At 37.3% G+C, this 13,395-nt stretch overlaps 1 non-coding gene across 1 annotated transcript; it reads left to right on the top strand.

Annotated features, from left to right (window-relative positions):
- The first annotated feature begins 1,844 nt into the window (after positions 1-1,844).
- Positions 1,845-1,948, top strand: LOC148544467 (small nucleolar RNA R71). The gene has a single exon (XR_015901545.1). It is a non-coding gene; the product is annotated as a small nucleolar RNA R71 (small nucleolar RNA).
- The last annotated feature ends 11,447 nt before the right edge of the window (positions 1,949-13,395 follow it).

The raw sequence follows: 13,395 nt of genomic DNA, 5'->3' as shown, positions 1-13,395 counted from the left end.
CTGTCCTCCAGGGTGTGCTGTTTTTAATGCTGTTTTTCATTCTGTTTTTTATTTTTTAGTTGTTTTTGTGACTTCACATGATCATCAACCTAAAGAAAACATAAAATAACAATGGAAAACAAATAAATATAATTAAATAACATTGGGTTGCCTCCCAATAAGTGCTTCTTTAATGTCAGTAGCTTGACAGTGAAGCTCTTAGAGAGCTTCACAGAGACTCAGAGCTTGATGTTGGCCTCCCAACACCAAACTTAGAAGTTGAGTGTGGGGGCTCTGTTTGACTCTGTATTGAGAGAAGCTTTTCATGCTTCCTCTCCATGGTTACAGAAGAAGATCCGTGAGCCTTAAACACAAGGTAGTCCTCATTCACTTGAAGGACTAACTCTCCTCTGTCCACATCAATCACAGCTCTTGCTGTGGCTAGGAAGGGTCTTCCAAGGATGATGGATTCATCTTCATCCTTCCCAGTCTCTAGGATTATGAAGTCAGCAGGGATGTAATAGCCTTCAACCTTCACTAAGACATCCTCTACAAGTCCATAAGCCTGTTTCCTTGAATTGTCTGCTATTTCTAGTGAGATTCTTGCAGCTTGTACCTCAAAGATCCCTAGTTACTCCATTACAGAGAGGGGCATGAGGTTTATACTTGACCCAAGGTTCCACAAAGCCTTCTTAAAGGTCATGGTGCCTATGGTACAAGGTATTAAGAACTTTCTAGGATCCTGTTTCTTCTGAAGTAATTTCAGTTGAACCAGATCATTCAGTTTATTGATGAGCAATGGGGGTTCATCCTCCCAAGTCTCATTACCAATTAACTTGGCATTCAGCTTCATGATTGCTCCTAGATACTGAGCAACTTGCTCTTCAACAATGTCTTCATCCTCTTCAGAGGAAGAATACTCATCAGAGCTCACAAATTATAACAGTAAGTTCAGTAGAATCTCTAGGGTCTCTACATGAGCCTCAGATTCTTTTGGTTCCTCATTAGGGAACTCCTTGGAGGCCAGTGGACGTCCATTGAGGTATTCCTCACTGGAAATCACTACCTTTTCTTCCTCTCTAGGTTCAGCCATGTTGGTTATATTTATGGCCTTGCACTCTCTTTTTGGATTCTCTTCTGTATTGCTTGGGAGAGTACTAGGAGGGATTTCAGTAACTCTTTTACTCAGGTGACCCACTTGTGCCTCCAGATTTCTGATAAAGGACCTTGTTTTAGTCATAAAACTGAGAGTGGTCTTAGATAGATCAGAGACTACAGTTGCTAAGTTAGAGTGGCTCTGCTTAGAATTCTCTGTCTGTTGCTGAGAAGATGATGGAAAAGGTTTGCTATTGCCAAACCTATTTCTTCTACCATTATTATTATTGAAGCCTTGATTAGGCTTCTGTTGATCCTTCCATGAGAAATTTGGATGATTCCTCTATGAAGGATTATAGGTGTTTCCATAGGATTCTCCCATGTAATTCACCTCTTCCATTGCAGGATTCTCAGGGTCATAGGCTTCTTCTTCAGAGGAAGCTTAGTTAGTACTGCCTGTTGCAGCTTGCATTCCAGACAGACTCTGAGAAATTATATTGACTTGCTAAGTCAATATTTTGTTCTGAGCCAATATGGCATTCAGAGTATCAATCTCCAGAACTCCTTTCTTCTGAGTTGTCCCATTATTCATAGAATTCCTTTCAGAAGTGTACATGAACTAGTTATTTGCAACTATTTCAATGAGTTCCTGGGCTTCTGCAGGCGTCTTCTTCAGATGAAGAGATCCTCCAGCAGAGTGGTCCAATGACATCTTGGACAATTCAGACAGACCATCATAGAATATACATATGATGCTCCATTCTGAAAACATGTCAGAAGGACACCTTCTGATCAATTGCTTGTATCTTTCCCATGCTTCATAGAGGGATTCACCTTCCTTCTATCTGAAGGTTTGGACTTCCACTCTAAGCTTGCTCAATTTTTGAGGCGGAAAGAATTTGGCCAAGAAAGCATTGACCAACTTTTCCCAAGAGTTCAGGCTATCTTTAGTTTTTGAGTCTAACCATGTCCTAGCTCTGTCTCTTATAGAAAAGGGGAAAAGCATAAGTCTGTAGACCTCAGGATTAACCCCATTGGTCTTAATAGTGTCACAGATTTGCAAGAATTCAGCTAAAAACTGATAAGGATCTTTCAATGGAAGTCCATGAAACTTGCAATTCTGCTGCATCAGAGAAACTAATTGAGGCTTAAGCTCAAAGTTGTTTGCTCCAATTGCAGTAATTGAGATGCTCCTTCCACAGAAGTCAGAAGAGGGTGCAATAAAGTCACCAAGAATCTTCCTTGCATCTCCACCATTGTTGTTGCGTTCGGCCATCTCTTCTTCTTTTTCAAAAAATTATGTCAGGTCCTCTCCAGAGTGTTGTGCTTTAGCTTCTCTTAGCTTCATCTTTAGAGTCCTTTCAGGTTCCGGATCAGCTTCAACAAGAATATTATTATCCTTGCTCCTGCTCATATGAAAAAGAAGAGAATAGAAAAGAATAGAAATCCTCTATGTCATAGTATAGAGATTCCTTTATGTGAGTAGAAGAATAGAAGATGAAGAATTCGAACACAGAGAGGGAGAGAGGGTTCGAATTATAAGAAGAAGAGAAGTGTTAGTAAATAAATAAATAAATAGAAAGAGATGAGGGAGAGAGAATTCTAATTTTAAATTAAAAAAGGAAAATATTTTTGTTTTTATTTTAATTATTGGTTAGTATTCGAAAATTAAGGGAAGAAGTAAAATAAAATTTAAAAACTAAATAAATTAATTAATTAAAAAGATTTTTGAAAAAGTGGTTAGTGATTTTTGAAAATTGGAGAGAGAAAAGTAGTTAGGTGGTTTTGAAAAAGATATGATTGAAATAGTAAACTTTTAAAATCAAACAAAAAGTTAAGTGGTTAATTGAAAAAGATTTGAAAATCAATTTTAAAAAGATAAGAAGTTAGAAAGGATTTTGAAATTGAACAAATTAAAAGATATGATTTTGAAAAAGATATGATTGAAAATCATTTTGAAAAAGATTTGATTTTTGAAAATTAAAGTTGATTACTTGACTAATAAGAAACTAAAAGATATAATTTTAGAATTTAAAGATTGAACCTTTCTTAATAGGCAAGTAACAACTTGAAAATTTTTTAATCTAAACATTAAATGTTAGCATTAATTTCGAAAATATGAAATAAAAATAAGAAAAAGATTTTGAAAATTTTCGAAAATATATAAAAAAAAATATGAAAAAGATTTGATTTTTGAAAAGGATTTGAAAATGATAGAATTTTTAATTTGAAATTTTGACTTGACTCATAAGAAACAATTAAATTTTAAAACCTTTCAACTAAATCAATCAAAATTTCGAAATTTATGAGAAGAATAAGGGAAAGATATTTTTTTTATTTTTGAATTTTTATGAGGAGAGAGAAAAACAACTAAATGATGCAAAACATAAAAATTATGAATCAAAACAAGAAAAATATGCAAGAACACTTTGAATGTCAAGATGAATACCAAGAACACTTTGAAGATTATGATGAACACCAAGAACATATTTTTGAAAATTTTTAAGAAAAGAAAAATATGCAAGACACCAAACTTAAAAATTTTTAAACCTTAGACACTAATAATTCAAGAATGCATATGAAAAACAAGAAAAGACACAAAATAAGAAAATGTAAAGATCAAACAAAGACAATCATCAAGAACAACTTGAAGATCATGAAGAACAAAACTCAATGCATGTATTTTTCGAAAATTTTAAAGAAAGATTAAAAAGATGCAATTGACACCAAACTTAAAATTTGACACAAGACTCAAACATGAAATTTTTTTTTTTGTTTTTATGATTTTATTAATTTTTTTTATTTTTCGAAAATTAATTTGGAAAAAGAAAATAAAAAGATACAAAATTTTTAATAAGAATTCCAGGAATCATACAATGTTAGTCTAAAGCTTCGGTCCAAAAATTTAGACATGGCTTAATAGCGAGCCAAGCTTTATGTGAAAGCTTCGGTCCAAAAAATTAGACATGGCCAAATGGCCAGCCAAGCTTCAGCATACAAATCAGACATACAACAGCCAATTAGATGGGAATCCAAAAGCTCTTGCAATGATAAGTGGAAGTCTCAGTCCAAAAAATATTAGACATGGCTTAACAGCCAGCCAGGCTTCAACATATCATCTGAAACTCTAGAATTTATTCTTAAAAATTATGAAGAACAAATATAAATTTTTTTCTGAATTTTTCGAAAAAAAAAAGCTTAAAAATAAAATAAAATTACCTAATCTGAGCAACAAGATGAACTGTCAGTTGTCCAAACTCGAACAATCCCCGGAAACGGCGCCAAAAACTTGGTGCACGAAATTGTGATCTCTAACAATGGCGCCAAAAACTTGGTACGCACAATCTTAATTTCAACTCTTTTTCACAACTCCGCACAACTAACCAGCAAGTGCACTAGGTCATCCAAGTAATACCTTACGTGAGTAAGGGTCGATCCCACGGAGATTATCGGCTTGAAGCAAGCTATGGTCATCCTTGTAAATCTCAGTCAGGCAGATTCAAATGGTTATGAGGTTTTGATAATTAAAATATAAATAAAATATAAAATAATATAAAGTTACTTATATAATTTATTGGTGGGAATTTTAGATAAGCGTCTGGAGATGCTTTGTTGCTTTTGAACCTCTACTTTCCTATTGCCTTCTTCCAACCATGCGTTACCTCCTTCCATGGCAAGCTGTATGATCCTCTCGGATGAAAACAAATTCATATGTGCTGTCACCGCACGGCTAATCATCTGTCAGTTCCCGCTAGCGTCGGAATAAGACCATTGTCCTTTTGCACACTGTCACTTATGCCCCACATTCACAGGTTTGAAGCTCGTCACAGTCATCCCTTCCTAGATCCTACTCGGAATACCACAGACAAGGTTTAGACTTTCCGGATCTCAGGAATGCTGCCAATGGTTCTAGCCTATACCATGAAGACTCTGATCTCACGGAATGGAATGCTCTGTTGTCAGGAGAGGCAACCATGTGTCGTGAACCAGGAGGCCAAGAGATATACACTCAAGCTATTACAGATAGAATGGAAGTGGTTGTCAGGTACGCGTTCATAAGTGAGAATGATGATGAGTGTCACGGGTTATCATATTCATCAGGTTGGAGTGCGGGTGAATATCTTAGAGAAGAAGTAGGCATGAATTGAATAGAAAAACAATAGTACTTGTATTAATTCATGAAGAACAGCAGAGCTCCACACCTTAATCTATGGGGTGTAGAAACTCACCGTAGAAAATACATAAGTGAAAGGTCTAGGCATGGCCATGAGATCAGCCTCTAAACATGTACAAAATGATCAAAAGATATTCCAAAGATGTGAAATAAATCTCAAAAAGTAGTTTTTATACTAAACTAGTAACTAGGGTTTACAGAAAACGAGTAACTAAGTGCAGATAGTGCAGAAATCTACTTTCAGGGCCCACTTGGTGTGTACTTGGCCAGAGCATTGAAGATTTTTCGTGCATAGGCTATTCCTAGAGTTAAACGCCAGCTTTGGTGCTAGTTTGGGCATTTAACTCCAATTCTGGTGCCAGTTTGGGCGTTTTACACCAAGATATTTTAGGCTGTCTTTGAACGCCAGTTTGGGCCATCAAATCGCAAGCAAAGTATAGACTATTTTATATTGCTGGAAAGCCCAGGATGTCTACTTTCCAACGCAATTGAAAGCGCGCCAATTGGATTTATGTAGCTCCAGAAAATTCACTTCGAGTGCAGGGAGATCAGAATCCAACAGCATCTGCAGTCCTTTTTCAGCCTCTGAATCAGATTTTTGCTCAGGACCCTCAATTTCAGCCAGAAAATACCTGAAATCACAGAAAAACACACAAACTCATAGTAAAGTCCATAAATGTGATTTTTGAATAAAAACTAATAAAAATATAATAAAAAGTAATTAAAACATACTAAAAACTATGTAAAAATAATGCTAAAAAGGGTATAAATTATCTGCTCATCAACGACCCAGTGCACTTGCCGGTTCATCTGCATGAAACTTGCAGAGTTCAATTTCACGCACCACTCTCTTTGGTAGTTAGCCAGATTCGATGAAGAGAATCATTGATCAATCCATTTAGACCCCTCTGGGTTGTTAATTTTTGGCTTAAGTCTGTGTTCGAAGCTCAATTCACTGCCCCTACTGAATTTCCGAAAACTTCAGTTGAAGGTAATTGAATATCTTCTATTTCATGGTAAAAACCAAATGGTAAGTCATCCATCGATGCTCTTTGCCATTTTATTAAACTTTTTCTTGATATACAAATCAATGATGATTCGACTTATTATCCCAATCCTCTAGCTTGTCGAAAAAGTAAAGTAGGATACCTTCACTCTCTTACGACTTTCAAACCTAAAAATCAAGAGGCTATTGATGAACTATGGTCAAATATCCTTACTCCACAAATCCTTCTCGTAGAACTTCCTCATGAATCAACCATAGCTCTTAAATAGAAGCTCGTCACCTACTCCCCACAATATGTGTCGAGACAATTTGGCTTTGCATAGGTATTACTTTCCCCTCTTTCATTAGAAGATGGAGTCCAAATGGTTCACTATGAAGTGTCAGAATAGAAAAAATTTGACCAAATTCTGGACTTGAATCACCAAAGAGTAACTACCCAATTCAGAGATATGACCTCAAATTCTGCTTTCTTTCGACCCTTGATTTTCACAAATGGTGGTCAAACTATTATGATGCTCATTGCCCCTCGGTTGAGCAAGCATTTTATAACCTAGTTCTTCATTCTGCACAGGCTGTTGTTACGTCGAAGAAAACTAAAATTGAGAACATTAAAGAGATTACTGCCTTTGAGAAATATTATAAGGTAAAATGGCATTTTTGGAATGTAAGGTAAGTTTTCATCGAAGCCAAAGAGGTATGGGAAAAGAAAAAAGAAGAACATTTCATAGATGTCAGGATCATTACTTTAAAGCTTTATCTTGAAACACCCTTTCATTCAAAAAAAACATTTCATGAAAACATTTAAGTTTCCTTCTTTTTTCAATGCCCCTTTTGGCCTTGCTGATCGACTACCTAACCCTCCTAAAGGAGCCTTGGGAGTATATTATCAACTACCTAACTGGGGCACGAATCCCCACACCTTCGTACAGCTGTACCAGCAAGTGCACTGGGTCGTCCAAGTAATACCTGAGCGAGTCAGGGTCAATCCTACGAGGATTGTGGTTTGAAGCAAGCTATGGTTGCATTAAAAGAAATATGAGATAAGGGTATAAGGTATTTTGTCAATGGAATTAGTAATAGGAATATAGTTGAGGATTGGAGTTGCTTAGCATTTCTGAATTAACTCTGGTATTATTGTCTTCTTTGCTTGTGAATGAATTCTTCTATGGCAGGCTGTATGTGATCAACGCCATTGGCCGTGGTCATCAATCTCCTCTGCTCCAGATCAAACGCCATTGGCCGTGGTCATCCAATCTGACGGAGGGTGAAGCTCTAGCAGTTCATTCTCCTGGCAATCCTACTCAAAACGCCACACACAAGGTCAAATCTTCCGGATCAGAGAATGCTGCTTCTTTGGGTTCTAGCCTTTACCACACAGACCCTAATCTCCCTGGAAATTGGTTGAACTGGTGTCTCGAGAAGTCCACAACGAAGTCATGAATTAGCCATCTGAGAGATGCATAATCAACTGGCGGTTCACACTTTCCAGTCACGTATTCACATGAACCCAAGTAGACACGGGTGGTTGTCAGGCACGCGGTCCTAGTATGATGAACAGAGCTGATTGTCGCTGATCATCCTATTCACCATGTTGAAGAACGAGTATACATCTTAGAAATAAATTAGACACGGATCGAAGAGAAACAGTAATACTTTTATTAATTCATATGACTCAGCAGGGCTCCTCCCCTCAACCTAGGAGGTTTAGAAACTTATACTAAAAGAAAATACAATGGTAAATTAAAAAATATGGTAAAAGGTATTGTAAAAGTGTTTGAATAACATAAATCTAATCCCTTAAATACTAAACAATGACTAGTAAGGGTAAAACAGTCTTTTTGGAGCTAAAATCTACTTCTAGGGCCCACTTGGTGAGGGTTTGGGCTGAGCTTAGATGAGATCCACGTGCTATGAGGCCTCTAGGGCGTTGAACGCTGGCTAAGGGGTCATTTTTGGGCATTTGGATGCTGGTCTCTACTCCTTGGGCGCTGGATGCCTAGAAGGGGGCAGGAAGCTGGCGTTGGACGCCAGTTTTGGGCCTTCTAATCTAAAAGTCAATTTTCCATAGCCGTTGAGAACTCTCCATTTGGACTTCTGTAGCTCCACAAAAGCTCTTCCAAGTGCAAGGAGGTCAGATCTGAATCAAACTTTTGCTCCAACTCCTCAATTTTAGCCAGAAAATACCTAAAATTGTACAAAAAATACACAGACTCAAAGTAGAATCCAAAAATGTGAATTTAACACTAAAACCTGTAAAAACTTAATAAAAATTAAACAAAACATACTAAAAACTATATGAAAACTATGCCAAAAAGCGTATAAAATATCCGCTCATCACAACACCAAACTTAAACTGTTGCTTGTCCCCAAGCAACTAAAAATAAAACAGGATGAAAAAAAGAGTAAGACACAATAAATCCCAGAGTTTCCAATGAAGCTCAGGTTCAATTAGATGAGCGGGACTTTGTAGCTTTTTGCTTCTGAATAGTTTTGGCATCTCACTATCCATTGAAACTCAAAATGGCTGGCATCCTTAGGAACTTAGAATCCAGATGATATTATTGATTCTCCTAGTTCAGTTCTTTTTTATTCTTGAACACATCTTTTAGAGTCTTGGCCGTGACCCTAAGCACTTTGTTTTCCAGTATTACCACCGGATACATAAATGCCACAGACACTTTACCTAGGTGAACCCTTTCGAATTATGATTCAGATTTGCTAGAATCCCCAGATAGAGGTGTCCAGAGTTCTTAAGCACACTCTTTTTGCTTTGGACCATGACTTTAACCGCTCAGTCTCAAGCTTTTCACTTGACACCTTCATGCCACAAGCACATGGTTAGGGACAGCTTGGTTGAGCCACTTAGGCCAGGATTTTGTTTTCTTTAGGCCCTCCTAACCACTGATGCTCAAAGCCTTGGATTCTTTTACCCTTGCCTCTTGGTTTAAAAGGTTATTGGCTTTTTGCTCTTGCCTTTTGGTTTAAAGAGCTAATAGTTTTTTCTTTCTTTTTCTATTTTCTTTTCTTTTTCGCCATTTTTTTTCACATGCATCATGCTTTTTCTTTTTCTTTGCTTCTTTTTCTTGCTTCTTGAATCAAATTTTGGATTTTTCAGATCATCAATAATACTTTTTCTTTTTCTTCATTCTTTCAAGAGCCAGCATCCTAAAATTATAATTTCAAATATGCACTATTTATTCATACATTAAGAAAACTAAAGCAATGCCACCACATCAAAATAATTGATTATTCTTTATTGTAGAACTCAAAAATTATGCATCTTTAATTCTTCTAAAAAAAAGCTACTATTTTATTCATGTTTAATGATGATGAGAGGAACAATTTATAACTAATTAGAAAATAAAAATTAATTAATTACTGTTAATGCTTATGTAATCCTAAAAATTAAAAGACATAAAAATAAAAATAAAGACTTAAATACTACTAGTGATCATGCAACTCTAAATTAGGATGGAAATACGTGAAACAGGAATAGGAATAGTCACAGGGTTGAAACTCAACAACCTTCAGCTTGAGGGATTTTGGGCTCTTCAAGTTGAGGGACGCTGGATTCTTCAGGGGAGAGCTTTTGGCACTTCAACTCCTCCATCTCACGGCCTTATTTCTCTTTCTCCTTGATCAGTTTGCAAATCATGCTAGTCTGATCTTTCTGCTCCTCTCTGAGCTGATCTAAAGTGCTCTGCAAGTGTCTTACAAATGCCTTTAGCTGGTCCCAATACTCCATTGGAGTGATCTCTTGAGGAGGCTCAGGTGCCTTCCTTTTGGGTTGATCCTCTTGTATCCTAGCACTCTCCATCACCTGCTTGATGATTGGGTCTTCCACTGGAATAAAATTGTCCACCTGAATCAGAACCTTAGCCTCTTGGCATAGACGAAAGATGAGATTTGGATAAGCCAGCATGGCATTAGTAGACGCCCTATTTGCCAACTTGTAGATCTCACAGGGAATTATTTGGTGGACTTCTACCTCATTTTCCATCATGATGCAGTGAATCTTCACAGCTCTTGGAATATTGACTTCAGAGTGGTTACTTGTGGGGAGTATAGAATGCCCAATGAAGTCTAGCCATTCTCTAGTAACTGGCTTGAGGTTCACCCTTTTTAGCTAGCATGGTTGCCCTTTTTGTATTCTCAATACATTGAGTTCCAGGCAAGAATATGTCTTCTAAGACTTGATCCAGCTTTTGGTTGGCTACCACCCTTCTATTGTATGATTCAGAGTCATCCTTTTACAAAGGTAATTTGAAGATCTCTCTCACCTTATCCAGATGAAAATACATGATCTTCCCCCTGACCATAGTGCGAAAAGTATGGAATGTTGTTTCATCTTTCTTTTGCTTATATGTCATCCACAGATTTGCATAGAATTCATGGATCATGTTGTATCCAACTTTAAACTGAGGATCAATCAGAATCTCCCAGCCTCTCCTTCGAATTTTCTCTTGGATCTCTGGGTAGTCTTCTTCTCCTAATTTGAATCCCACCTCTGGGATTACTGGCCTTTTACTCATTATCTTGTGATAATGTTCTTCATGTTGCTTGGTCAGGAATCGAACAGGTTTGAAAACAACTATTAAGTAATCTTCTTTCTTGTTCTTTAGGGTGGTCTTGCCACTTTTTGGAGCCATGAAATTGAATTCTTGATGAAAGAGCAGGGCTCCTTCCACACCAAACTTAGAGGATTTGCTCATTCTCGAGCAAAAGATAAGAAAGGAAGAAGAAGAAAAGTGAATTAGAAGAGAATAGGAGAATAGAATTCAAATGAGAGGTGGTGAATGTGGGAGAGGGGCACGGACATGCATATATATAGGGAGGGGGGAGGGATTTTCGAAAATAATCATTAAAGAAAGATAAAGATTTTTGAAAAAGATAGAAAAAGATAAGTTGTTAAACTTGAAAGATAAGAAAAGATTTTAAAAAGATATAAAAGATTTTAAAGATAAGATAAGAAGTATGAAAAAGATTTGAAAGTTTAATAAAAGATATGAACAAGATAAGAAAAGATTTTGAAAGAAATTGAAAACAAGTTGGGAAATATATGAAATTTTGAAAAGGATTTGAAGGGTTTTGAAAAAATTATTTTAAATTTGAAATTAAATTGAAATTAAAATATTTAAACAAGATTTGACTTAAAAATCAAAGAATTTTCAAAATTGAATTTGAATAAAATAGATTGAATGAAGAAAAGATAAGATTTTTCAGGTTACCTCCATGCTGTCTTGCTGGCGTTTAAACGCCCAGAATGCTAGCATTCTGCCGTTTAACGCCAGATTGATCCTTCCTTTTGGGCGTTAAACGCCCAGCCAGGGCTCCCTGGCTGGCGTTTAACGCCAGGCTTGTGCTCCCCATTGGGCGTTAAACGCGCAGCCAGAGCTCCCTGGCTAGCATTTAATGCCAGGCTTGTGCTCCCCATTGGGCGTTAAACGCCCAGCCAGAGCTCCCTGGCTGGTGTCTAATGCCTGGTTTGTTGCCTCCATGGGTGTTTAAATGCCCATTTGCCACCCCTCTCTGGCGTTTAGTGCCAGGGAGATCCCTTCTCCAGGGTATTCTATTTGCTGTCTGTTTAAGCACTGTTCATGATCACTAACATTAAATTTAACTTAAAACATAATCAAAAACTAATTAAAAAGAAAACTGATTAAAACAGAAATAATCAGAAAATTAATAATGTATGAGTAATCATTGGGTTGCCTCCCAACAAGCGCTTTTTTAATGTCTTTAGCTGGACTTTACTGTACTTAACTTAGTAGCAGTGTTGAGCCTCCTGGCTCTATATCTCCTTCAAGGTAATGCTTGACCTTCTGTTCATTGACAGTGAACCTTTTTTCTTTACCTTAAAGTTCTATGTGCCCGTAAGGTGATACACTAGTAATCACAAACGGTCCTGTCCAATGAGATTTGAGTTTCCCAAGAAACAGTTTGAGTCTTGAGTTGAAGAGCAGGACCTTCTATCCTGGTTCAAAGACTCTGGAAGATAACTTCCTATCATGCCACCTCTTTGCCTTTTCCTTATAGATCTTTGCATTTTCAAATGCATCTAAGCGGAATTTGTCTAACTCATTTAGTTGGAGAAGTCATTTTTCTCCTGCTACTTTAGCATCAAGGTTAAGGAATCTAGTAGCCCAATAGACTTTGTGTTCTAGTTCCACTGGCAAATGACACGACTTCCTATGTACTAACTGATATGGTGAGGTTCCAATGGGGGTTTTGAAAGCTGTTCTATATGCCCACAGAGCATCATCAAGCTTTCTAGCCCAATCCTTTCTAAAGGTACATACAGTCCTCTTTAGGATTCGCTTTAGTTCTCTATTTGAGACTTCAGCTTACCCATTTGTTTGGAGATGATACGGTGTTGCTACCTTATGACAAACTCCGTAACGGCTTAAGACCGAATCCAGCTGTCTGTTGCAGAAATGAGTACCTCTATCACTAATTAGTGTCCTAGGGACACCAAATCTACTAAAGATGTTCTTTTGGAGGAACCTTATTACTACTCTGGTGTCATTAGTGGGTGTTGCTATTGCTTCAACCCATTTAGACACATAATCTACTGCCACAAGGATGTAGGTGTTTGAATATGAAGGCGGGAAGGGTCTCATGAAATCTATGCCCATACGTCAAACAACTCAATCTCTAAGATTTCTTATTGAGGCATGCTGTGACCATGAGGGAGATTGCTAGCCATTTGGCAACTATCACAGTTAAGGACAAGCTCTCTAGAATCCTTAAAGAGAGTAGGCCAGTAAAAGCCACTTTGGAGAACTTTGGTGGCTGTCTGGTTACCTCCAAAGTGTCCTCCATAGTCTAAGCCATGGCAATGCCATAGAATTCTCTGTGCCTCTTTTGCAGACACACAGCGTCGGATTATTCCATCCGAGCATCTCTTAAAGAGATATGGTTCATCCCATAAGTAGTACTTTGCATCATGCATGAGTTTCCGGGCTTGCTGCCTGGTAAATTCCTTAGGAATGAACCTTATAGCCTTGTAATTTGCAATGTCTGCAAACCAAGGTACTGTCCGGATGGCATAGAGTTTCTCATCTAGAAAGGATTCTGATATGTCAGTAGAGGGAAAAGAAGTCCTTACTATTGGTTCAATCCTAGACAAGTGGTTAGCCAC

This window comes from Arachis ipaensis, chromosome B9 (assembly GCF_059453495.1).
Source record: "Arachis ipaensis isolate K30076 ecotype BB chromosome B9, ASM5945349v1, whole genome shotgun sequence".
NCBI lineage: Eukaryota > Viridiplantae > Streptophyta > Magnoliopsida > Fabales > Fabaceae > Arachis > Arachis ipaensis.
The sequence above is the reverse complement of the archived record's forward strand: the minus strand, read 5'-3'. Positions and strand labels throughout refer to the sequence as shown.